The sequence below is a fragment of the Schistocerca serialis genome, chromosome 4 (genome assembly GCF_023864345.2).
Source record: "Schistocerca serialis cubense isolate TAMUIC-IGC-003099 chromosome 4, iqSchSeri2.2, whole genome shotgun sequence".
NCBI lineage: Eukaryota > Metazoa > Arthropoda > Insecta > Orthoptera > Acrididae > Schistocerca > Schistocerca serialis.
In genome coordinates this window covers 22,898,554-22,924,651 of record NC_064641.1, presented here as the reverse complement: position 1 = coordinate 22,924,651, position 26,098 = coordinate 22,898,554, and positions in this window count along the sequence as shown.

Genomic DNA, 26,098 nt, shown 5'->3' with positions numbered 1-26,098 from the left:
GTAATTTAATTTGGCTACATTCCATTATACTGTTGCTGATGTTTATCTTATATCCTTCTTTCAAGATACTGGCTTATCCGTTCAACTGCTCTTCCAAGTCTTTTGCTGTCACTGGATGAATTCCAATGTCACTGGCAGACCCAGAGCCCCAGTATGGTGAAAGTTATGGTGATTCTCGTGCACGACTGTGATGGTGTTATACTAACGCATTACGTTCCTCGACGGCAGACCGTCAACGCACAGTGTTACTGTTCGTTTTTGGAGCATCACCTGTGACCAGCTTTGCGAAAGAAGCGGCGACACTTTCGGCGGAACCAACCCATCATTTTGCACGACAATGCGCGGGCGCATACAGCTCAAGCTGTGGCTGCTCTGTTCGGTCGATGGGACTGGGAAGTACTGTACCATCCACCACACTCGCCGAACTTTAGTCCTTGCGACTTTGATTTGATTCCGAAGATGAAGGAACCACTTCGTGGGATTCGCTTCAGAAATGTTCCAGACATTCGACAGGCAGTAGACCGCTCCATTCGCACCATCAACAGAACAGGCTCTGCTAACGGTAACGCCTTCCACATCGCTGGCAACAGGTTCTGGTGGCTACTTTGAAGGACAGTAACAGGTGCCAACATGTAACTCTCTTGTATCGGTTGTGAATAAGTAGTTGCCACTATTTAAGTCACAACCCTCGTATTCAATCACTACTTTTATTAAAAATGCATTTCTTCTTGTTTGTAATTAAATATTGAACGCAAAATTCCAGAGTTGATTGTAAAGTAAACTTCTCAATTATCGATGTTTTATAAAATAATGTTAACAAATTTACGATGTTTTCAATTTAAACGATGTTTATTAACAATCTTTTATATAATATCGAGGATTAATAATTTATATTTGTAACTGAAACTGGAATTTTGTGTATGATACGTAATTAGAAACAAAGATACGTTCATATTTTTGTACAAATATTTGATGAACTTTATATAAAATAATGTAGGTATTCGAAGTGAACGATAAAAATATCACACTGAAAAAAATCTAGTTACTTCTGACGCGATTTATATGAAAGTTTTCGATTTACTAAAAACTCATTTCGATATCTTGAATTGTTTAGGAAATATGATGGACGTTGTGGATCATTCACTATAGCTGCATTCTTGTGTGCACAGGCGGAAGTGCCGGCCAAAGTGGCCGTGCGGTTAAAGGCGCTGCAGTCTGGAACCGCAAGACCGCTATGGTCGCAGGTTCGAATCCTGCCTCGGGCATGGATGTTTGTGATGTCCTTAGGTTAGTTAGGTTTAACTGGTTCTAAGTTCTAGGGGACTAATGACCTCTGCAGTTGAGTCCCATAGTGCTCAGAGCCATTTGAACCATTTTTGAACAGGCGGAAGTGAGTGTGATAAAATGGTTCAAATGGCTCTGAGCACTATGGGACTCAACTGCTGTGGTCGTAAGTCCCCTAGAACTTAGAACTACTTAAACCTAACTAACCTAAGGACATCACACACATCCATGCCCGTGGCAGGATTCGAACTTGCGACTGTAGCGGTCGCGCGGTTCCAGACTATAGCGCCTAGAACCGCTCGGCCACTCGGGCCGGCGTGAAGCGAGCTGGTAGCAGGTCTGAAGCGAGAGGTTGAGAGGAGCGGTGTGCCTGCCAGCCACCAGCTATGATTTACAGGAGATTGTAAACGGATGTACAGAGACATCAATCAACTATTATTATAAGAGGAACTAATATTATTGAATTATTTTCTTTGCGAAACTCAAGACTACTGAAGGTATGTTTGCGCAATGCTAGTTGTAAGATTATTGTAAAAAGTAAGTCCCATTTGAACGTTTGTAAAATCATTTATTACCAACAGTAAATATTTGAAGCGTTTTCAGAATATAATTAATTTTTGCCAGCAATGTTGCATTACTGATTATAATCCATCCCAGAAACCATCAACGTAAAACTTTGCAAAAATTTTATTGTTGTCAAGAAAAAGTTTAGCTATGAATTACATAACTTCAGTCAAATTAATTAAAGAATAGCGTCAGCTTCGACATTAAAGAATAACTTCAGCTTTGGCAACAAATACAGCCACTTATTGTGACAGCCCACTATCAACTAATAGAGTATAGTAAAACAGAGTAAGTATATTCACGTGGCAGTTCGATGTAGCAGTCAGATGGCGATCCAGTAACAGTAAAAAAAGGTAACAGTTTTGGGTTATTGCAGGTAACGACTGAGGGCCACGACGACGACACATTCTATGTTTCGTCGAAATAATCAGAAAATCACTTTTAATAAGCAGCATTTAAATTTGTATCGGAAGATTGAGAAAGAGAATTAATTTCAAAGGGAAGATTTCATTTGTTATTATTAAGTAAGAGATAGAAATCCTAAGGGAAGGTTTCATATGTTATTGTAAAGGGAAGGTTGCGTAAAAATAAAAGAGAGATATAGAGGAGACGGGAAGGTTTCATAGCGACTCCTGTTTTTCATCGGAAACTATTCAAATTTCATTTTGTGACGTACTAACGTAAGAACTATGAGTATTAACGAAAAGATAGGCAGTTCATCTTGAAGCTGATATACAAGGCTACAAATAAAAGAAAAATCAAAATTTTTCATTCAATAGTTTCCGTAATATCGTTTGAGAAAGACTATAGAGTAGTCGACGTCCGTGGGCCTTCGATTTGCCGACGCGGATAAGGAATCTAGGTCTGGATGGGATCAGTAATGCGCACAAGCTGACGGAGAAAGAGGCCTGCACTTTACAGGCGTACCTCTACATGTGCGTGTGGTAAACACAGCCGCGCGGAGACTAGCCACAAGGCGTACAGATGAAAACATGCCTTTTTATGTCAGCTCCGAGGTGTTTCGTAACATAGCGCGTATTTTCACGCTCTCGTTCGTATTGCTGTGACCAAACACAACAAACTTTTCATTGTAAAATCACCTAACCGCAAATTATAACGGGAGTGGAGTACGATATGTAGTCCTTTTGAACAGCCAATTGGAGCAACTTTTTCAGACTGTCGTCATGACCTTGACCCCGAAGCGCTCGCCTTCGGTCGTGTTTACATGCGAGTTCCACGGTCGCGAAAGGTGGGCTGGTCGGCCGCTTTATACGCGAGCGGTCCACCGCCTGTATAGTGAGTGCGCGCCCGTAACCGATTAATTTGGCCGCTCGGAACATTAACGAGGCAGCCGGGGGTAATAACAGGCCAGCGTTGGCCTGGCAACGTCCCAGCCAATTACCGCTACGTCACTGGCTGTCCAGGGACGATGGCGGTGTGCGCGCACTGCTGGCCAAGAGGTGGGTCACGGGCGTAGCCGTACTTTCAGCGGTAAACACTCTCTCTCGTTCTCTCGTCCTCTCCGGTTATTGTTTCAATTCCCTCAATTTCACAACCGCATTTCCAGTAGATTCTCTTACATCTACATTTATACTTCGCAAGCCAACCAACGGTGTGTGACGGAGATCACTTTACGTGCCACTGTCATTACCTCCCTTTCCTATTCCAGTCGCGGGAAGAACGACTGCCGGAAAGAGTCCGTGCGCGCTCGAATCTCTCTAATTTTACATTCGTGATCTCCTCGGGAGGTATAAGTAGCGGGAAGCAATATATTCGATACCTCATCCAGAAACGCACCCTGTCGAAACCTGGACAGCAAGCTACACCGCGATGCAGAGCGCCTCTCTTGCAGAGTCTGTCACTTAAGTTTGCTAAACATCTCCGTAACGCTATCACGCTTACCAAATGACCCTGTGACGAAACGCGCCGCTCTTATTTGGATTTTCTCTATCTCCTCTGTCAACCCGACCTAGTACGGATCCCACACTGATGAGCAATACTCAAGTATAGGTCGAACGAGTATTTTGTAAGCCACCTCCTTTGTTGATGGACTACATTTTCTAAGGACTCACCCAATGAATCTCAACCTGGCACCCGCCTTACCAACAACTAATTTTGTATTATCATCCCACTTCAAATCGTTCCACACGCATACTCCCAGATATTTTACAGAAGTAGCTGCTACCAGTGTTTGTTCCGCTATCATATAATCATACAATAAAGGATCCTTCTTTCTATGTATTCGCACTACATTACATTTGTCTATGTTAAGGGTCAGTTGCCACTCCCTGCACCAAGTGCCTATCCGCTGCAGATCTTCCTGCATTTCGCTGCAATTTTCTAATGCTGCAACTTTTCTGTATGCTACAGCATCATCCGCGAAAAGCCACATGGAACTTCCGACACTATCTACTACGTCATTTATATACACGGTGTCCCAGCTATCTTGTCCACCCAAAATATCTCTGGAACAATAACAGCTATTGCAAAACGACTTTCACCGGTATCAATGAAGGGCTGGGGCCCATGAATGTACATATTTGGAAACATTCTAAAACGAAAGCATATGTGTTTTTTAACACAAACGTATGGTTTTTTAAATGGACCTCCTACATTTTTTCTTCAGCAATCCATAGCATGACAAAGCACATACAAAATGGCGTTGATTTCATCGCAATATTCCCATTACATCCCGAGATATTGAGACGCGAAGTTGACGCTTGAAACAGCCGAGATGCGCTGCTAGCGCACGTCCTGAGGCTCAGGCGTGAACCCCATGCTGCCCGTAATCGCGATGTGATTGACATGTGTAATCACACCTCCATACTTATCAGCGCCCATACAAATTCCCAATCTTTGTTCAACCCAATGTCGCCACTTTCAGGAATGATGATGAAATGATGAGGACAAAACAATTACCCAGTCATCTCGAGGCAGGTGATTGGGAATATGAAGCCCATGAATGGCTGAAAATGGTCTGAATGACAGAAAATGGTCTCCACGTAGCCGAACACAACCATTTCCAGTCAATGATCGGTTCAATTGCACCAGAGGACCCAGCCCATTTCACGTAAACAGTCCACACCGTTATGGAGCTAGCACCAGCTTGCACAGTGCCTTGTTGACAACTTGTGCCCATGGCTTCGAGGGGGCTGCGCCAAAGTCAAATCCTACCAACAACTCTTACCAACTGAAATCAGGACTCATCTGAGGAGGCGACTGTTCTCCAGTAGTCTAGGGTGCAACCGAAGTGGTCACGAGCCCACGACAGGCGCTGCAGGCGATCTCGTGCTGTTGGCAAAAGGCACTAGCGTCGCTCGTCGGCTGCCATAGCCCATTAACGTCAAATTTCGCCGCACTGTGCTAACGGATACGTTCGTCGTACGTCCCGCATTGATTTCAAGCAGTGTTGCTTGTCTGTCAGCACTGACAACTCTACGCAATCGTCGCTGCTCTAGGTCGTTAAGTGATGGCCGTCGGCCATTGAGTTGTCCATTGTTGTTGTTGTTGTCTTCAGTCCAGAGACTGGTTTGATGCAGCTCTCCATGCTACTCTATCCTGTGCAAGCTTCTTCGTCTCCCAGTACCTACTGCAACCTACATCCTTCTGAATCTGCTTACTCTATACATCTCTTGGTCTCCCTCTACGATTTTTACCCTCCACGCTGCCCTCCAATACCAAATTTGTGATCCCTTGATGCCTCAGAACATGCCCTACCAACCGACCCCTTCTTCTAGTCAAGTTGTGCCACAAGCTCCTCTTCTCCCCATTTCTATTCAATACCTCCTCATTAGTTACGTGATCTACCCATCTAACCTTCAGCATTCTTCTGTAGCACCACATTCTATCCTCTTCTTGTCCAAAGTACATATCGTCCACGTTTCACTTCCATGCATGGCTACACTCCATACAAATACTTTCAGAAACGACTTCCTGACATTTAAATCTATACTCGATGTTAACAAATTTCTCTTCTTCAGAAACGCTTTCCTTGCCATTGCCAGTCTAAATTTTATATCCTCTCTTCTTTGACCATCATCAGTTATTTTGCTCCCCAAATAGCAAAACTCCTTTATACTTTAAGTGTCTCATTTCCTAATCTAATTTCCTCAGCATCACCCGACTTAATTCGACTACATTCCATTATCCTCGTTTTGCTTTTGTTGGTGTCCATCTTACATCCTCCTTTCAAGACACCATCCATTCCGTTCAGCTGCTCTTCCAGGGCCTTTGTTGTCTCTGACAGAATTACAATGTCATCGGCGAACCTCACAGTTTTTATTTCTTCGCCACGGATTTTAATACCTACTCCGAACTTTTCTTTCGTTTCCTCTACTGCTTGCTCAATATACAGATTGAATAGCATCGGGGAGAGACTACAGCCCCATCTCAGTCCCTTCCCAACCACTGCTTCCCTTTCATGTCCCTCGACTCTTATAACTGCCATCTGGTTTCTGTGCAAATTGTAAATAGCGTTGTCCATGGTGAAAGGCAATGCTTGAATCTTGACACTGTGGGTCTCGGAATACTGAAGTCCCAACGATTTCCGAAACGGAATGCCGCATGCGTTTATCTCCAGCTACCATCCCGCTTTCGAAGTCTATTAAATCCCGTCGTTCGACAATTATCACGTCAGACATCTTTCCACGTGAATCACCTGAGCACAAATGACAGCTCCGCCCATGCACTGCCCTTTTATACCTCGTGTAGGCGATACTAGCGCCGCTGCATAAGTGCGTATTGATTTGATACTCCAGTTTTGTCACCTCAGTGTATGATGGTCTGAAGAAAGTGCGCAGAAAAAAAGAGTCACCCATCACACTGTATGGAAAATCATGTTTTAGTGTTGAACATAGGCGAATGTTTGTTTTCAGCAATTATAAGTTAAACCATATCAATCATCAGAAATATGTGATTCTAACACAGCCAGTGTTGGGCCATGGTCCGGATCCAAAAGGAAGATGCGAGATACGTCGTTCATTTTGTCGCGTCTATGTTCGTCTAAATGAAATGGTGTAACTGTTATGTTTCTCAAGTGCCTGTTGTTGCACATACACAACATAGCCAGCTACAGCTGACAGGTGTAGCATATCTTGGATTTGACCTTATGTACTCTGTAACGTTTCATTACTGGTTACAAAATAAGATTTTTGATTTTTTTTTCTTTCAAGTAGAAATTTATTCCAGTACTGAAGGGTCAAAGTTGCTAATCATTGCACCGCTATGAAATATTATCAAGATACGGCTGTAAATTTGTCCGGCATTTTTCAGACTGATAACTGCAATATCTTCGCCGGCCGAGGTGGCCGTACGGTTCTAGGCGCTTCAGTCTGGAACCGCGCGTCCGCTACGGTCGCAGGTTCGAATGCTCCTTCGGGCATTGATGAGTGTGATGTCCTTAGGTTGGTTAGGTTTAAGTAGTTCTAAGTTCTAGGAAACTGATGAGTCAGATGTTAAGTCCCGTAGTGGTCAGAGCCATTTGAATCATTTGCATCATCTGCAAAAACTCTAAGGTTGCTATTAAAATTGTCTCGAAAATCATTAATATACAACATTCCTAGCAAGATTCCACATACTTCTGTAGGGCAAACATGAAATTAATTCTGCGCAGTCGTTGGCTCTCCATCTAAAATATGTCCTGTCCACCCTCCATCCAGTCACAAATTTCGCTTAACGCTCCGAACGATCGCATTTTCGGTAATAAGCATTACTCTGGTACTGACTGTGAGTCAGTTCAAAAAGTTTTGCACAGTCGTCTCTAATTTTTATTTTTTGCAGAGGAGAACGAAATTTTTTGTGAACGTACTTGGAACATCTAGCTATACATTGAGCTTACTCAATGTAGCCTCCATCAGCTGTGACGTGTCTGGCCCAACGTTCTTTCCATGATGTAAATTCACTTTGGTAAAATTCTGGGGATTCACTTTTACACCATCGCTTGACTCGGGAAATAAGGTCTTCCTCACTATCAAATGTTTTACAGCGCAGGAGGGCTTTCAGACGACCAAAGAGGAAAAATCAGACGGAGCCAAGTCCGGACTGTAGAGAAGATCAGAAACAATTTTCCAACCCATTTTCGTGATTTTCTCCTGCGTCATAAGGGCTGTATGGGGTTTGGCATTGTCATGGTGTAGTCTGACGAACTGACCCTGAAGCTGTGGTCTGTGGGTCTTGATGGCACGTCACAGCTTGTCCGATGACAAACAGTAACGGTCCCGGTTAATTGTGGAGCCAGGTTCCAAAAAGTCAATGAGAATGACACCACACTGATCCCAGAAGGAGGAGGCCATCATCTTTCGGCCTGTTGTTCATGAAAGTCTTGGTTTCTTCTTCCGAGGGGAACACGGATGACGCCACTCCATGGATTGGGTTTTGCTCTCAGGTTCGGACAGAAACAACCATGTTTCATCCTGGGTAATGACGCCGTCTAAACACTGTTTCCACTCTTCAGTAAAGGTCTTCATGAGGCCCTCGTACACATTGTTCCTCATCGTTTTCATTTCTCTTGTCAATAATCTAGGCACCCAACGCGCACAGATTTTTCTGTACCCTAGTGACTGTAGCAGTGATACCACACTACCCAATGACAAACGAGTCATTTCAGCAAGCTGTCGTGTCGTCACATATCTGTCATTTTGGATGAGTTGATCAATGGTCTCCTTATTCACATCACTCTCTGCCGTCAGTGGTCTACCGCATCGTGGACTGTCCGGTAGAGAGAAATCGCGTTCTTTAAACCTCTGCAACCACCGCTGCATACAGCTGCGATCCACTGTGTCCTCCCCATAAACAGGGAGCAACTTCCCGTGCATCGATGTGGCAGAGTCATCGCCGGACTTTAAAAAGAAATCCATCACCGACCGTTGTCGCAACCTGACATCTACTCCACGGGTCATTATGCCTCTCCTGTAAATATACACTACTGGCCATTAAAATTGCTACAGCACGAAGATGACGTGCTACAGACGCGAAATTTAACCGACAGGAAGAAGACGCTGTGATATGCAAATGATTAGCTTTTCAGAACGTTCACACAAGGTTGGCGCCGGTGGCGACACCTACAACGTGCTGACATGAGGAAAGTTTACAACCGATTTCTCATACACAAACAGCAGTTGACCGGCGTTGCCTGGTGAAACGTTTATGTGATGCCTCGTGTAAGGAGGAGAAATGCGTACCATGACGTTTCCGACTTTGATAAAGGTCGGATTGTAGCCTATCGCGATTGCCGTTTATCGCGACATGGCTGCTCGCGTTGGTCGAGATCCAATGACTGTTAGCAGAATATGGAATCTGTGGGTTCAGGAGGGTAATACGGAACGCCGTGCTGGATCCCAACGGCCTCCTATCACTAGCAGTCGAGACGACAGGCATCTTATCCGCATGGCTGTAACGGATCGTGTAACCACGTCTCGATCCCCGAGTCAACACGTGGGGACGTTTGTAAGACAACAACCATCTGCACGAACAGTTCGACGACGTTTAGCAGCAGCATGGGGTATCAGCTTGGAGACCACGGGTGGGGTTACCCTTGACGCTGCATCACAGACAGGAGCGCCTGCGATGGTGTACTCAATGACGAATCTGGGTGCACGAGTGGCAAAACGTCATTTTTCGGATGAATCCAGGTTCTGTTTACAGCATCGGGATGGTCGCATCCGTGTTTGGCGACATCGCACATTGGAAGCGTATAGTCGTCATCGCCATACTGGCGTATCGCCCGGCGTGATGGTATGGGGTGCCATTGGTTACACGTCTCGGTCACCTCTTGTTCGCATTGACGGCACTTTGGACAGTGGACGTTACATTTCAAATGTGTTGCGACCCGTGGTTCTACCCTTTTTTCGATCCCTGCGAAACCGTACATTTCAGCAGGATAATGCACGACCGCATGTTGCAGGTCCTGTAAGGGCCTTTCTGGATACAGAAAATGTTCGACTGCTGCCCTGGCCAGCACATTCTCCAGATCTCTCACCAATTGAAAACGTCTGGTCAATGGTGGCCGAGCAACTGGCTCGTCGCAATACGCCAGTCACTACTCTTGATGAACTGTGGTATCGTGTCGAAGACTGCATGGGCAGCTGTACGTGTACACGTCATCCAAGCTCTGACTCAATGCCCAGGCGTATCAAGGCCGTTATTACGGCCAGAGGTGTTCTGGGTACTGATTTCTCAGGATCTATGCTCCCAAATTGCGTCAAAATTTAATCACATGTCAGTTCTAGTATATTTGTCCAATGAAAACCGGTTTATCATCTGCATTTCTTCTTGGTGTAGCAATTTTAATGGCCACTAGTGTAAGTAAATACAATTATAAACCAACTTATACCTAAATGTTCCAAGTATCTTCACAAAAAATTTCATTCTCCTCCTGCAAAAAATAAAAAAATTAGAGACGGCTGTGCAAAACTTTTTGAACGCTCTTTGTGTAAGAAAAGAAATTAGAAAATCTGCGAATATGCCAGTGCTGCTCTTCTAGTTTAATTCTCTGTAGCGTAGCTCCCCCTGTTGCACTAACAGAGTGGAGGGGAGGGGTGGGCACAGTGCCTCCCTTGGGTCCAGTATTCGCTGCTGCCCAGCGGCCAGGAATTACGTACGGGCGCGCTTACCACAGCAGGCAGGCAGGCAGGCAGGCAGGCAGGCAGGCAGCCAGGCAGACTTGTTTTCCTGACGGAGGCGTTCCCGGCCCCCGTTTCGGCTACCGCCTCCCCCGCTAACGACCCTCCACCACGGCGTCTTAATTAGCACCGGCCGCGCTGCGGAAGCAAACAGGAAGCGGTTAGGCCCTCTGGCGTCGGCGCCGGAACGGCAAACACTGCCTGCACTCGAAGGCCGCGCCGTACTACGGAAACACCACGGCGCGCCCTATCAGACGTTAATGCATGCAGATTCGCTAACGACCACCCGTAGCAATTTACTAGACTGAAATTCGTTCGGACATAGCACGATACAGCTCCTTCCTCCGCCGCTACCACGGTCATTTTGAGAATTGGCCGTTACGTTAGCAACTTTCACTGTTAAATCTGTAACTTCCTCTGTTCAGTTGTTTCGCGTATCAGTTAATCGACGTCTTCTGCAAAGACACAGTTCCGCACCTAATTATCGACTGCGAACTGCGTAGCTTATCTTCGGCTGTGAGGGTAATAAATGTTCAAAGCCCTCCATCTGTTATGCACAATTAAACTAACAGCTGCGGAGCACACGGAGGAACTAATAAATGCCTGTGATATGTTCAGGAAGTAGTTTGTGAGTTCTTTTTTACACTACTGGCCATTAAAATTGCTACAACAAGAAGAAATGCAGATGATAAACGGGTATTCATTGAACAAATATATTATACTACAACTGACATCTGATTACATTTTCACGCAATTTGAGTGCATAGATCCAGAGAAATCAGTGCCCAGAACAACCACCTCTGGCCGTAATAACGGCCTTGATACGCCTGGGCATCGAGTCAAACAGAGCTCGGATGGCGTGTAGAGGTACAGCTGCCCATGCAACTTCAACACGATACCACAGTTCATCAAGAGTAGTGACCGGCGTATTGTGAAGAGCCAGTTGCTCGGCCACCATTGACCAGACGTTGTCAGTTGGTGAGATATCTGGACAATGTGCTGGCCAGGGCAGCAGTCGAACATTTTCTGTATCCAGAAAGGCCCGTACAGGACCTACAACATGCGGTCGTGCATTATCCTGCTGCAATGTAGGGTTTCGCAGGGATCGAATGGACGGTAGAGCCACGGGTCGTAACACATCTGAAATGTAACGTCCACTGTTCAAAGTGCCGTCAATGCGAACAAGAGGTCAGCGAGACGTGTAACCAATGGCACCCCATACCATCACGGCGGGTGATACGCCAGTATGGCGATGACGAATACACGCTTCCAATGTGCGTTCACCGCGACGCCGCCAGACACGGATGCGACCATCCCGATGCTGTAAACAGAACCTGGATTCATCCGAAAAAATGACGTTTTGCCATTCGTGCACCCAGGTTCGTCCTTGAGCACACCATTGCAGGCCGCTCCTGTCTGTGATGCAGCGTCAAGGGTAACCCCACCCGTGGTCTCCAAGCTGATACCCCATGCTGCTGCTAAACGACGTCGAACTGTTCGTGCAGATGGTTGTTGTCTTGCAAACGTCCCCATGTGTTGACTCGGGGATCGAGACGTGGTTACACGATCCGTTACAGCCATGCGGATAAGATGCCTGTCGTCTCGACTGCTAGTGATACGAGGCCGTTGGGATCCAGCACGGCGTTCCGTATTACCCTCCTGAACCCACCGATTCCATATTTTGCTAACAGAATCTCGACCAACGCGAGCAGCAATGTCGCGATACGGTGAACCGCAATCGCGATAGGCTACAATCCGACCTTTATCAAAGTCGGAAACATGATAGTACGCATTTCTCCTCTTTACACGAGGCATCACAACAACGTTTCACCAGGCAACGCCGGTCAACTGCTGTTTGTATATGAGAAATCGGTTGGAAACTTTCCTCATGTCAGCACGTTGTAGGAGTGGCCACCGGCGCCAACCTTGTATGAATGCTCTGAAACGCCAATCATTCGCATATCACAGCATCTTCTTCCTGTCGGTGAAATTTCGCGTCTGTAGCACGTCATCTTCATGGTTAGCAATTTTAATGGCCAGTAGTTTAGTTTTTTAGTTCTTTCGTAGTTGACCAACCGGGACGCTACCCGCCTTTCAGCGTTCTGTGTTGCGAGTTGGAAGAAGCAATGTGTGTTCTAGCGTCCTTGTCGTAAGACTTATTTCGTAGTCTGATGGTGCATTTGCCTCTCTGCAGCTTTACAGTCAGGTAAGATGTACATTGTCGGTGTGTAGTGTGACTGCATTCGTAGTGCGAATTTGCTATTATTGATGCAAATCGCGTAATTGGGGGTAGAGAACTTCACTGAAACTTTCATTGCTTGGAACCGTGTCTCCCACGTGGGAACAGCAATTCACTCCATACGTAACCGAAACACTCAGAAGACAGAAGCGTATGTCACACGCGTTAGTAACTTCCTGTAGAATCTATAAAAATGGTTCAAATGGCTCTGAGCACTATGGGACTTCTGAGGTCATCAGTCCCCTAGAACTTATAACTACTTAAACCTAACTAACCTAAGGACATCACACACATCCATGACCGAGGCAAGATTCGAACCTGCGACCGTAGCGATCGCGCGGTCCCAGACTGTTTGCAGGACAATGCTCAAGCACGTACAGTGCAAGCTGTTGCTGATTTGTTCGACTGATGGCGCTGCTAGCTGCTATACCACCTACTGCACTCCCCTGACTTAAGCCCTTGTAAGTTCAACTCGATTTCTAAAGTGAAGGAAACACTTCACGGCATTCACTTCAGAACTGCTACAAATTCGTCGGGCAATAGACCAAGCCGCTCGAACTGTCCACACAACTGACACTGCTAAGAGTATCCTACGACTTCCACATCGCTGGCAACGGGTTATACACAATGCTGGTGACTACTCTGAAGGTCAGTAAAACTTTGAAACACGTATCTGTTTTGTACGAACTGTAAATAAATATTTCCATTCTGGAAACATCCCCCAGGCTGTGGCTAAGCCATGTCTCCGCAATATCCTTTCTTTCAGGAGTGCTAGTTCTGCAAGGTTCGCAGGAGAGCTTCTGTAAAGTTTGGAAGGTAGGAGACGAGGTACTGGCAAAAGTAAAGCTGTGAGTACCGGGCGTGAGTCGTGCTTCGGTAGCTCAGATGGTAGAGCACTTGCCCGCGAAAGGCAAAGGTCCCGAGTTCGAGTCTCGGTCGGGCACACAGTTTTAATCTGCCAGGAAGTTTGTAAATAAATAGTTGCCACTATTATAGTTCCAACCCTCGTATGTTATCAATTATCACGTCAGAGGGAGAGCAAGTTACTGTTAAACAGTCTCTGGTTTTGTTGTAGCACAGTCTTTTCCTCTGTGCAGCCTGATACATTGTTAGTTGAAGTTGATAGGTGAAGGACGTATTCTCTAGTGCTGTCTCGACTTGTGATTGTGTGCGTCGGATGAAGAAAGATCGGCTGTAAAGGACAGCAAGGATTATTAAGACGTATATATTAGAAAGCGAAGAGAATATTAATTTTGAATAATGTTGTTATTTTTTTGAAGAGAGAGACGCTCGAGGTAAGATTGCACCACTGCGCAGCTACACTGTCAGAATGATTACTGTCAGCTCGGTAACTTTCTACATTTTTTCATAGCTTAGAGAAAGACCATCCCACTTCCCTGAGTCATGCATTAACACATTAATTGATTAAGCTGTTAGATTTTTATAGAAATTCTCTGTTAACATTGTACCCTCTCTAAACCATTGTTCTCTTTGTTAGGCATAGTATTGTTTCGACCTACGTTATGTGTGAAGATGACGCGACGTTTTACTCGGTCTTTATGACTATATACTTCATTCTAGAATCGTTGTCTTGAAATATCATCTCACAGGAACAGTTTCTCTCCCCATCCCACTGCTTAAAGGTTTATCACTAAGCATTATCACATTGCACCATATGGTGCAACAGTTTGAATATTGTTTGGAAATTTTCCTTAAAAATAGAAGTCTAGCTTAGCTCCTGCCTGCTTGTTCTTTGCTGCTGTGCTATCGAAAAATCTGCAACAATGTTGTAAAGCTGCGAAGAAAATGGAAATTTTGATTAGAGCCAGAAAACTGTTTTACTTCAGTTGCGCATCTTATGTCAGACAAATTGCATTCAGGTCAGTTGCAGTTCAGTTCAAATTAGGTTATGTTTAGTACAAAGTTAGCACACGAGTTTAAGTTACATAACAGTTTGTGATCAGTTTGTGATCGGGGAAGATCAGTTTGGATTCCGTAGAAATGTTGGAACACGTGAGGCAATACTAACCTTACGACTTATCTTAGAAGAAAGATTAAGAAAAGGCAAACCTACGTTTCTAGCATTTGTAGACTTAGAGAAAGCTTTTGACAATGTTGACTGGAATACTCTCTTTCACATTCTAAAGGTGGCAGGGGTAAAATACAGGGAGCGAAAGGCTATTTACAATTTGTACAGAAACCAGATGGCAGTCATAAGAGTCGAGGGGCATGAAAGGGAAGCAGTGGTTGGGAAAGGAGTGAGACAGGGTTGTAGCCTCTCCCCGATGTTATTCAATCTGTATATTGAGCAAGCAGTAAAGGAAACAAAAGACAAATTCGGAGTAGGTATTAAAATTCATGGAGAAGAAATAAAAACTTTGAGGTTTGCCGATGACATTGTAATTCTGTCAGAGACAGCAAAGGACTTGGAAGAGCAGTTGAACGGAATGGACAGTGTCTTGAAAGGAGGATATAAGATGAACATCAACAAAAGCAAAACGAGGATAATGGAATGTAGTCAAATTAAATCGGGTGATGCTGAGGGAATTAGATTAGGAAATGAGACACTTAAAGTAGTAAAGGAGTTCTGCTATTTAGGGAGTAAAATAACTGATGACGGTCGAAGTAGAGAGGATATAAAATGTAGACTGGCAATGGCAAGGAAATCGTTTCTGAAGAAGAGAAATTTGTTAACATCCAGTATAGATTTAAGTGTCAGGAAGTCGTTTCTGAAAGTATTTGTATGGAGTGTAGCCATGTATGGAAGTGAAATATGGACGATAACTAGTTTGGACAAGAAGAGAATAGAAGCTTTCGAAATGTGGTGCTACAGAAGAATGCTGAAGATAAGGTGGGTAGATCACGTAACTAATGAGGAGGTATTGAATAGGATTGGGGAGAAGAGAAGTTTGTGGCACAACTTGACTAGAAGAAGGGATCGGTTGGTAGGACATGTTTTGAGGCATCAAGGGATCACAAATTTAGCATTGGAGGGCAGCGCGGAGGGTAAAAATCGTAGAGGGAGACCAAGAGATGAATACACTAAGCAGATTCAGAAGGATGTAGGTTGCAGTAGGTACTGGGAGATGAAGAAGCTTGCACAGGATAGAGCAGCATGGAGAGCTGCATCAAACCAGTCTCAGGACTGAAGACCACAACAACAACAACAACAACAGTTTGTGGGAACATAGTTTAGGAAATACGTAGACTTTTATAGAGTGGGATGTAAAGTTGGGCTGAATTTCATACAGAAACGAATATAGTGGGACGGTTACAACTGGCATTCAAAAAATAAACCTTCCATTTATCAGGGTCGGCCTGTTATGATGCGAATTCGCGATGCTCGGTATTTAGGGTTAAATGTACAGAAATGTAAAACTGCGCACTTCACAAAACTGAAAAGCGTACTGTCCTGTATCAGCTTACACGAGAACCAGAGTGTAACAGTTTTTAGGGATATGAAATGGAACGATAACATAGGCACGGTCGTAGGTACAGCAGGCGGCAAACTGCAGTTCATTGGCTGTATACTAGGGAAGTGCTATCACTCTTACAGATCAGATTTCTTACAAATCACTTTTGCTTTGTGCTTTGGTCAGGAGAGTAGGTTTAGCAGCAGAACATTTAATTTTGTCACACCCCCTACCAATGACCCTTTGATTTTCTCACGTGTTGGAACTCTGTGTAACATGTGCTTTTTGAGCATTAAATTTACCCGTTCTTTCGTCATTTGTCTATCACTGGAGACAATTGTATGGATTTATATCGAACCTTTCCTTCAAATAAATTTTCCTTGTCTTTCGCTTTCCTACTCAACTGACTTCTTGTGCTCAGCAGTGACCATATGATCACTCGATGCATAATGATCTACTTGTATTCGGCAGTTGGTAAAATTTTTTGGATTTGTCATTGCAGTTAATATCAAAACTAGATTCATTCACTGTGAATATTAAACTTCGTGTTCCTATGCGTCATCTTTCGGCAGAAAAGGTAGGTGTTGAGATGACGCAGTTGGCAGAGTGACAGTCCTTCAGTCTACATGAAGTGTGATTACTTGAATTCTTGCAATTGTCAGTTACTCCAACAGACTGGGTCACGTGTCACAGAACCGCTCGTGGCTGCAAGCCACGTTGCTTTACACACTTTTCAGGCATAGCAAAATATTTGTTACGATTATTCAGAGAGAACTTTCAGTTTTCTTTTGCTATGCCCATTGTAAATCGTTGCAAAAAAAAGTGCCGAGATCCTAGCTGATTTTTAAAAAACATTTTGCAGACACATTACGTAACTAACTTGATTGATAGGTCAAAACATTGTATGTAAGAGGGCATGTCTTTTAATTTAGGGAATATCCGGACTTACTTTTACAGGTAAGTCGTTTTCAAAACCTTGTAGGTATCTAACAGCTTCTACCTAGATTTCATATCAACATGCAACAGAATTTTGCAATTTCTATTGTTGATGTTTCTTACAACGGAAATTAACCTGAATATAATATTACAGAAAGAGCAGAGGGAGTAAATGATATCTGAGATGGGAGTTATGACATTGAGGGAAGAATTTGACAAATCAGTGAAAGACCGAGGTCGAAGTAAGGTCCTTGGAGTTCATGGCATCCCCACAGGGATCCTAGAGAGTGTCTGCCATAAACCAACTATTCCACTTGGTGTGCGAGAAATATGAGACAGTCTAAATACTATCAAGTTTCAAGTAGGCTCTAATAATTATAATACCAAAGAATGCAAGTGCATGTAGATACGAATGCTAACGATCTGTTATTTAATAATTTATGCTGTGAGGTGTGACTTGAGCTGTTTAGCATACCTCTAAGATGCTCCAACTCCGTTATCTGCAGAAAATGGAAGCTCCTCATAAAATCATGAAAATCTGAGAGAAACAATGTTACACAATGCATAATGTCTTAGGTGGTGGGGGGGGGGGGGGGGCGCAATTAAGCATGGCAGTATGGCTGCTACAAGTCACATGGATATATTAGTGAAGGGACCCATGTAACTACAAAGAAAAACTAATGGGCACTATAACAATTTTGTTTACTGCCATAAGACAACAAAATTACTTACCTACTGAATGAAGCACATAAATATTTAATAAATGGACAAAAATTTGTAAGTATGAACAATAACCTTGGCACAATTGAGTGGACACATGAAAGTATAATTTGAAACTGTCATGGATATGGCCAATGGCTTCTTAAATGGTTAGTAATTTAAAGAAAGATCCCCGGAGAAGCAAGTACGAATACCAGTAGATTAGCCAAAGTGCAAGTAGATGGCTGCAAACGTTAAAACTGCGCAGTTAAACGCTGATGCAATTGAACTAGCTTCACATCCCACTCAGCTCAGTGACTGCATAGAGAGCTCATGTTTACCACTCCAGAATGGTGTGAATGTGGAAGGTGGCTGCTATAGCGACTGGAAATTTTGAGTAGAACTCATCTTGTGTGCTTTAAGATGGAGAGATCACTCTCTACTGCGAGTATATTCTTCAGCATCCCTGAAGCAAGCATGCTCTTTGACATACGTCAAGCAAGTGTACTCTGACTTAACTCTCCGAAACCTGTCTGATTCTGCCGGCGTAGTAATATCGCTAGCCAATCAAAGTTGACCAATAATTATTTGATAAACAGTTTTAACAAATTCCTACTCTTGCAAATTTTATCATGATTAATGAGTAATGGTGGGGTGCCGGAAGGAAAACAATGAATCTTTCCCACTACGTGACAGATTTCCAAATCCCGCCATCTAAAAGCTTTGCACATACTCGTATACACGCATCGGAAAATGTGCCTTCTACCAAAATAATTACTGTGAGCCAATCACAGAGCCTGTTACTCAGATACGAATGAACATTCCTATGTGGCATGGTCGCTATCGATGGCCAGTCCCACAGTCTCAAGCTCCGAGGTTTTCATCTGGCTTTCAGATCTTATATTGTCTAAAAGGATTTCCTCTAGTGTCTTGCACAAGATAGTTTTCATGGAATACAGGCCACCCTCATACGTGCCTGCTGTGCAGATATGAGACACTGCGACTTCCCTCAGCGGTGGTCTCTAGCGCCGAAGTAGTTTATGACACTCCAACCCTTCTGAGTTCATTTCCCTACCACAAACGGGTTAAAGAGTGACCCCAAGACTGCAGAAAATAACAGGTCTCCCTCAGAGTAAGAAGAAGAAGAAGAAGAAGAAGAAGAGGAGGAGGAGGAGGAGGAGGAGAAGAAATAGCTACCGGGGCAGTCACTGGCACTAGCTAACATTTTCTGCAGTTTTCATGCCGTGTTAAAGAAATGACCTTACTGACTACTGGCATCTGCATGTTACAGTGTAAGAGTAGGTTGTGTGACAGTTTGGGCATATACTGTCACATAACAATGCTTACAACATAATGACAAAAATTAATTATTCAAGGATGTAAAAACAGATGAAAGCCGGTTTGCATTCCAGAGAAATATAGGAATACAGGAAAGATTACTGAGCTTATGACAGACCTGAAAAGAGTGTCTGAAGAAACAGAAGCGAACGTTTATTGTAGAATTAGAGAAATTTTTCGACAGTGTTGTGTAGAATACACACTTTGATATCGTAAAGATAGTAGGGTAGAAATACAAGGAAAGAAAAGTTTATTACAATTTGTGCACAAACTACATAACAGTTTTAAGAGTCAAAAATAAATTGAACGGAAGCAGTGGTTGAGATTGGGATAGGCTACAGCCCCGTCTTCATCTGCGTATTAAACGAACAATGAAGGACACCAAGGAGAAATTTGGGAGGGGTTTAAAGAAAATAAATGAAAACTTTTAAGGTTTCCCGATAATGTAATTTTATCAGGAATAGCAGAAGACTTGGAAGAGCTGTTGAACAGAATGGATAGTGTCTCGGAAAGACATTAAAAGATAAACTACAACAAAACTAAAACGACGGTAATAGAGCGTACTAGTATTAAATCTTGCCATGTTGAGGGAATTAAATTAGGAAATGATATACTAAAAGGGATGGATTACTTTTGTTATTTCGGCACCAAAACAAATAAAGATGTCGTAAGTATAGAGGATATAAAATGTCGAGTGGCAGTAGAAAAAAAAAATCAGAATTACTATTTCCTACTGTAAAAGGCAGCTCTCTTTGAATAGCAATAAATGTAGATCAATGCAAATGGGTAGCAGGAATGTTTCCTGCGATGTGCGAGGACAGTATATTGATAAAGGAAACAAATTTCCTGTAGTAGTATTTTGTGAATAAATCGTCTAGACGGCTTAATATATGTCTTTATTTATAACGTGTTCGGCTACTGCCGTCGTCAGATTAAAACCTGGAATGTGTTAAACATGTTTCAGTGTCACTATCAACAATATTTTTGCCTAACCATACAGAACCGGGACTGTCTTACTGACCCCTTGTTTCACACTCTAAGTTTTGACCTGATAGTGACCGTAGCCGAAAACACGTTACAAATGAAGACCCATATTAAGCTATATAGACGGTTTTATTGACGACCGCACCATGTCATATGTAGGGAAGGCTAGCAACAGTTAATTGGAAATCTACGTACACAACGTATGGGTAACCAATTCTTTAGCATTACCACTCTGTTTGGGGTTCCCAGAAGGTCGGATTACAGAAAGGTAAGGAAGCAATTCAGAGGTGTCTTGCTAGATTAGTTACTAGTATGTTCGAATCATGAACAGACAAATGGAAAAACTGGTAGAAGCAGACCTTGGGGAAGATCAGTTTGGATTCCGTAGAAATGTTGGAACACGTGAGGTAATACTGACCCTACGACTTATTTTAGAAGATACACTAAGGAAAGGCAAAAATACGTTTCTAGCATTTGTAGACTTAGGGAAAGATTTTGACAGTGTTGACTGGAATGCTCTCTTTCAAATTCTGAAGGTGGCAGGGGTGAAACACAGGGAGCGAAAGGCTATTTACAATTTGTACAGAAACCAGATGGCAGTTATAGGAGTCGAGGGACATGAAAGGGAAGCAGTGGTTGGGAAGGGAGTGAGACAGGGTTGTAGCCTCTCACCGATGTTATTCAATCTGTATATTGAGCAAGCAGTAAAGGAAACGAAAGAAAATTTCGGAGTAGGTATTAAAATCCATGGAGAACAAATAAAAACTTTGAGGTACGCCGAGACACTGTAATTCTGTCAGAGAGAGCAAAGGAGCTTGAAGAGCAGTCGAACGGAATGGACAGTGCCTTGAAAGGAGGATATAAGATGAACATCAACAAAAGCAAAACGAGGATAATGGGATGTGGTCGAATTAAGTCGGGTGATGCTGAGGGAATTAGATTAGGAAATGAGACACTTAAAGTATTAAGGAGTTTTTCTATTCGGGGAGCAAAATAACTGATGATGGTCGAAGTAGAGAGGATATAAAAAGTAGACTGGCAATGGCAAGGAAAGTATTTCTGAAGAAGAGAAATTTGTTAACATCGAGTATAGATTTAAGTGTCAGGAAGTCATTTCTGAAAGTATTTGTATGGAGAGTAGCCATGTATGGAAGTGAAACATGGATGATAAACAGTTTATACAAGAAGAGAATAGTAGCTTTTGAAATGTGATGCTACAGAAGACTGCTGAAGATTAGGTGGGTAGATCACATAACTAATGAGGAGGTATTGAATAGAATTGGGGAGAAGAGGAGTTTGTGGCACAACTTGACTAGAAGAAGGAATCGGTTGGTGGGACATGTTCTGAGGCATCAAGGGATCACCAATTTAGTATTGGAGGTCAGCGTGGAGGGTAAAAATCGTAGAGGGAGACCAAGAAATGAATACACTAAGCAGATTCAGAAGGATGTAGGTTGCAGTAGGTGCTGGGAGCTGATGAAGCTTGCAGAGGATAGATAATAGTAGTCATGGAGAGCTGCATCAAACCAGTCTCTGGACTGAAGACCACGACCACCACCACCACAAGAACAACAACAACAACAACAACAACATGTTCAAACAGTACGGGAATGTTAGAGAAATGTTCCCTCCAACGTTCAGTGTAAAGAAAAATGGAGACCATACGAAGGCTTACAGGAAACCACATTTACTTCACTCTGTTTGCGAGTGGAACATTTAAAGACGTCACTAACAACGATTCAGAGAAGCCTTCAATATGTGTTGTACAGTGGTTCGCAGAGTACGCCTATAGCTGTGCATGTAGCCTGTTGTGCTCACAAAATGTTTGGATATTCGCCACATTCAAAAACTTTCCGTTTTGGAACATGGCGACGCATTTCCCTCGTGAATTTTGTCAGCTTCTGTTCAGTAGCGGAGAATGTTAAGATTGCGTGTTCGTGTCACTAGTGGCGGTAAGAGAAAGAAGAATGTGAAACGAGAGTCCGTTACATAAAATGGTACGTAACCGTTAAAGAGAAACGGCTTGTACAAAGCAGTGATGCGATGATTGAGCTGATGAATAGTGAACCGAGGACGCTCGACTAGGGAGAGAGGCTGTACTGCGAGTAAGTGCGCAGTAAGCAGTCTCGCTGAAACTGGAAACTTTGGCACTTTCGCTGTAATCTAGAATTTATATCACGGGCTCTCTTCACTCTCGTGCTACGGCTAGCCCGTGACTTCAGCTCTAACACTGATGCATCTTCGGAAGAACGCAAGGCCTCGACTTCCGCGTCGGGCTTCTGATTACTTTATAAATGTGTTAGTTACCGGCCACGTAGAGATAAAATTAATAATAATGATAATAACAATAATCATAGGAATGAAAAAACAAAATTCGTGACAAATATAAAAATGCGCCAAAATTCATAGAAACACAAACAGGTAAAATAGAGCGAGTGAATAAATTAAAATATCTTGGAGAGACTATACAACAGAATGGACTAGAAAAATCTGCAGTAGATATAAGGATTAAAAAATGAGAAGAGCATATGGTTTGACCACAACAAGAAATGTATAGCTAGAAAAATAAAACTAAAGCAGTACACCGCAGTGGTAGGACCAGAATGTTTATATGGATCTGAATGCCTAACGATGAACTATAAGGTGGACAGACGAGAGGTACTGCAAAGAAGGATTATTAGAAAAATAATGGGCGCAGTAAAAACTGCAAATAGTTGGAAAATAAGAAGTAATGAGGAAATCTACAAAAATATAGAGAAAATATCTGAAGTAATGGCCGAACGAAGATTAACGTGCAATTTTGTCATATGATGACATGACTGTAGACCGTGGCTGTTATTTGAAGACAATTGTTGATGGTGTTGAGACAGCAATCAGCCACAAATTTATTTTCACTTCCTTTACTCAAAAGGTACCGTTACCGGTTTCGAATCATTACGATTCATCTTCAGACGGTTTTCGTGCTTTCATTACAACATGTGGTGCTTTTTTTTTACAGATTGTCCTAAGATATAAATAATACATAATCATAAGCCGCCACACGGATGGTTGCTTTACAGATTTTCACTGGATGTGAGTTACCTTTTTCGGACACCTCTACCGAATGGATGGAAATGGACTAACAAAACAAATACTCCTATACTTCTGGAAGAAGAAATCGACAATAGCATGGATTACAGGAGTAAGGAAAGATCTAGAAATAAAGATCATCATCAAAGACTAAGAAATAATAGAAAGAACCCGTTTTAAAAATAAAATACTAAATTTGGACGGCTTTCAAAGCAGAAGACATAAAAAATCGGGAACAACATGGACAGAAGAAAGGAAGACACTTCATGAGGAGAAAATGAGGGAATACCGGAAAAATAGAAAACAACAACAAAGGAGAGAGAGGAACTGAAGTTGTTAACGCGGTCCTAGTTGGGCAATACGATTGCAAAATAAATAAATAAATATATAAATAAATAAAAAATAGGAGTGGGTACACACATGGAAGACTATTCAAGAGGATGTAACAATTACCCTAGCCATCCTCGTCATGGGTCGGGATGCGTACAAGTGAGTTAGTGAGACGCCACTAACAAAACAACAGATCCCGAATAATTCGTAACGAATACCTATCACTGTAGACTCCAGACGTTTTCTTAATGACAGACAAAATAATGAGATTAGTATGGGATTGTAAAATATATTTTGAGGTTCCCTAAACATTAAATGCAAATAATTAACCCTTTATTAAAAATTCAGCAAGGAAAGTGACTGATAATACTTAGGAATCTTCAGAACCATTACTTACTAAAGATAAATTTTTTTGCTTAAGATGCTGGTAATTGTGAAATTCAGATTAAATTTCAAACGAATCCTTCTCTTCCTCAAGGAAATGCAGTACGACAAAGATGACTGTGTTTCGAATGGTGGAGTCAAGACAGGGTGTGAAACCTCTGCAAACAGGAGACATTCTCGGTTCTCCATGTCCCAGCAGCCAGCGCTTGGTCACTACCCCTCCCAGCAGTTGGTAATGGCCCTGGTTTTGAGGTCGGAAACTCACCGGAGTGTGGGCGCTCGAAAGTCAGCTTCAGAGCGCAGCTGTCCCAGGACCAGTTTTCCAGCTTCTCATCACACCAACGGTAGTAGAAAGAGGACTGCAACGCGAACGCATGTGCTCCTGTCACTTGCCACTTCGAGTGCGATTACCGTTTGCCTGTCCACTAGTTTCAGCAGAAGATCGTAACGTCGTTCGCATTTAGGCGCCACCGTTTTCAGTCAGCGCATGCGACTCCGTAGCATCCCTGACGTGAAGCCACACCCTCTGCTATGCGGTAAGCAGTATTGCAAAAACCACCCCTCCTAATCACGCCCTGTTACCTAGATCGCTATCTCATGGATTCAGTTCTCGCCCTCTCTCTATCAGGATTATCATATGAATTCAACTTCTTTCTCCAGCAAGTAAATGAACTAGGTCTCCCGTAAGCCTTTTTGGTGATTATGCAGGGTGGTCCATTGATAGTGTCCGGGCCAAATATCTCACGAAATAAGCACCAAAAGAAAGAAACTACGAAGAACGAAACTCGTCTAGCTTGATGGGTAAACCAGATGGCGCTAGGTGGGTGGCCCGCTGAATGGCGTTGCATAGGTCAAACGGATATCAGCTGCGTTTTTTAAGTAGGAACCCCCATTTTTTATTACATATTCGTGTAATATTAGTTGGACCACTTTTTTCGCTTTGTGATAGATGGCACTGTAATAGTCACAAACATATGGCTCACAATTTTAGACGAACAGTTCGTAACAGGTAAGTTTTTTAAATTACAATACAGAACTTTGGTACGTTTGAACATTTTATTTCGGTTTTTCCAATGTGATACATGTACCTGTGTGAACTTATCATTTCTGAGAACGCATTCTGTTACAGCGTGATTACCTGTAAATACCACATTAATGCAATAAATGCTCAAAATGGTGTCCGTAAACCTCATTGCATTTGGCAATACGTGTAACGACATTCCTCTCAACAGCGAGTAGTCCGCCTTCCGTAATGTTCGCACATGCATTGAAAATGCACTGACGCATGTTGTCAGGCGTTGTCGGTGGATCACGATAGCCAATATCCTTCAACTTCCCCACAGAAAGAAATCCGGGGACGACAGATCCGGTCAACGTGCGGGCCATGGTATGGTGCTTCGACGACCAATCCACCTGTCAAGAAATATGCTATTCAATACAGCTTTAATTGCACGCGAGCTATGTGCCGGACGTCCATCATGTTGGTAGTACATCGCCATTCTGTCACTCGGTGAAACATCTTGTAGTAACATCGGTAGAACATTACGTAGGGAACAGCATATATTGCACCATTTTGATTGCCATCGATAAAATGGGGGCCAATTATCCTTCCTCCCATAATGCCGCACCATACATTGACCCTCCAAGGTCGCTGATGATTCACTTGTCGCAGCCATCGTGGATTTTACGTTGCCCAATAGGGCATATTATGCCGGTTTACGTTACCGCTGTTGGTGAATGACGCTTCGTCGCTAAACAGAACGCGTGCAAAAGATCTGTCATCGTCCCGTAATTTCTCTCGTGTCCAGTGGCAGAACTGTACACGACATTCAAAGTCGTCGCCATGCAATTCCTGGTGCATAGACATATGGTACGGGTGTAATCGATGTTTATGTAGTATTCTCAACAGCGACGTTTTTGAGATTCCCGATTCTCGCGTAATTTGTCTGCTGCTGATGTGCGGATTAGCCGCGACAGCAGCTAAAACACCTACTTGGGCATCATCATTTCTTGCAGGTCGTAGTTGACGTTTCACATGTGGCTGAACACTTCCTGTTTCCTTAAATAACGTAACTATCCGGCGAACGGTCCGGAAACTTGGATAATGTCGTCCAGGGTACCGAGCAGCATACATAGCACATGCCCGTTGAGCATTTTGATCACAATAGCCATATATGAACACGATATCGACCATTTCCGCAATATGTAAACCGTCCATTTTAACACGGGTAACGTACCAC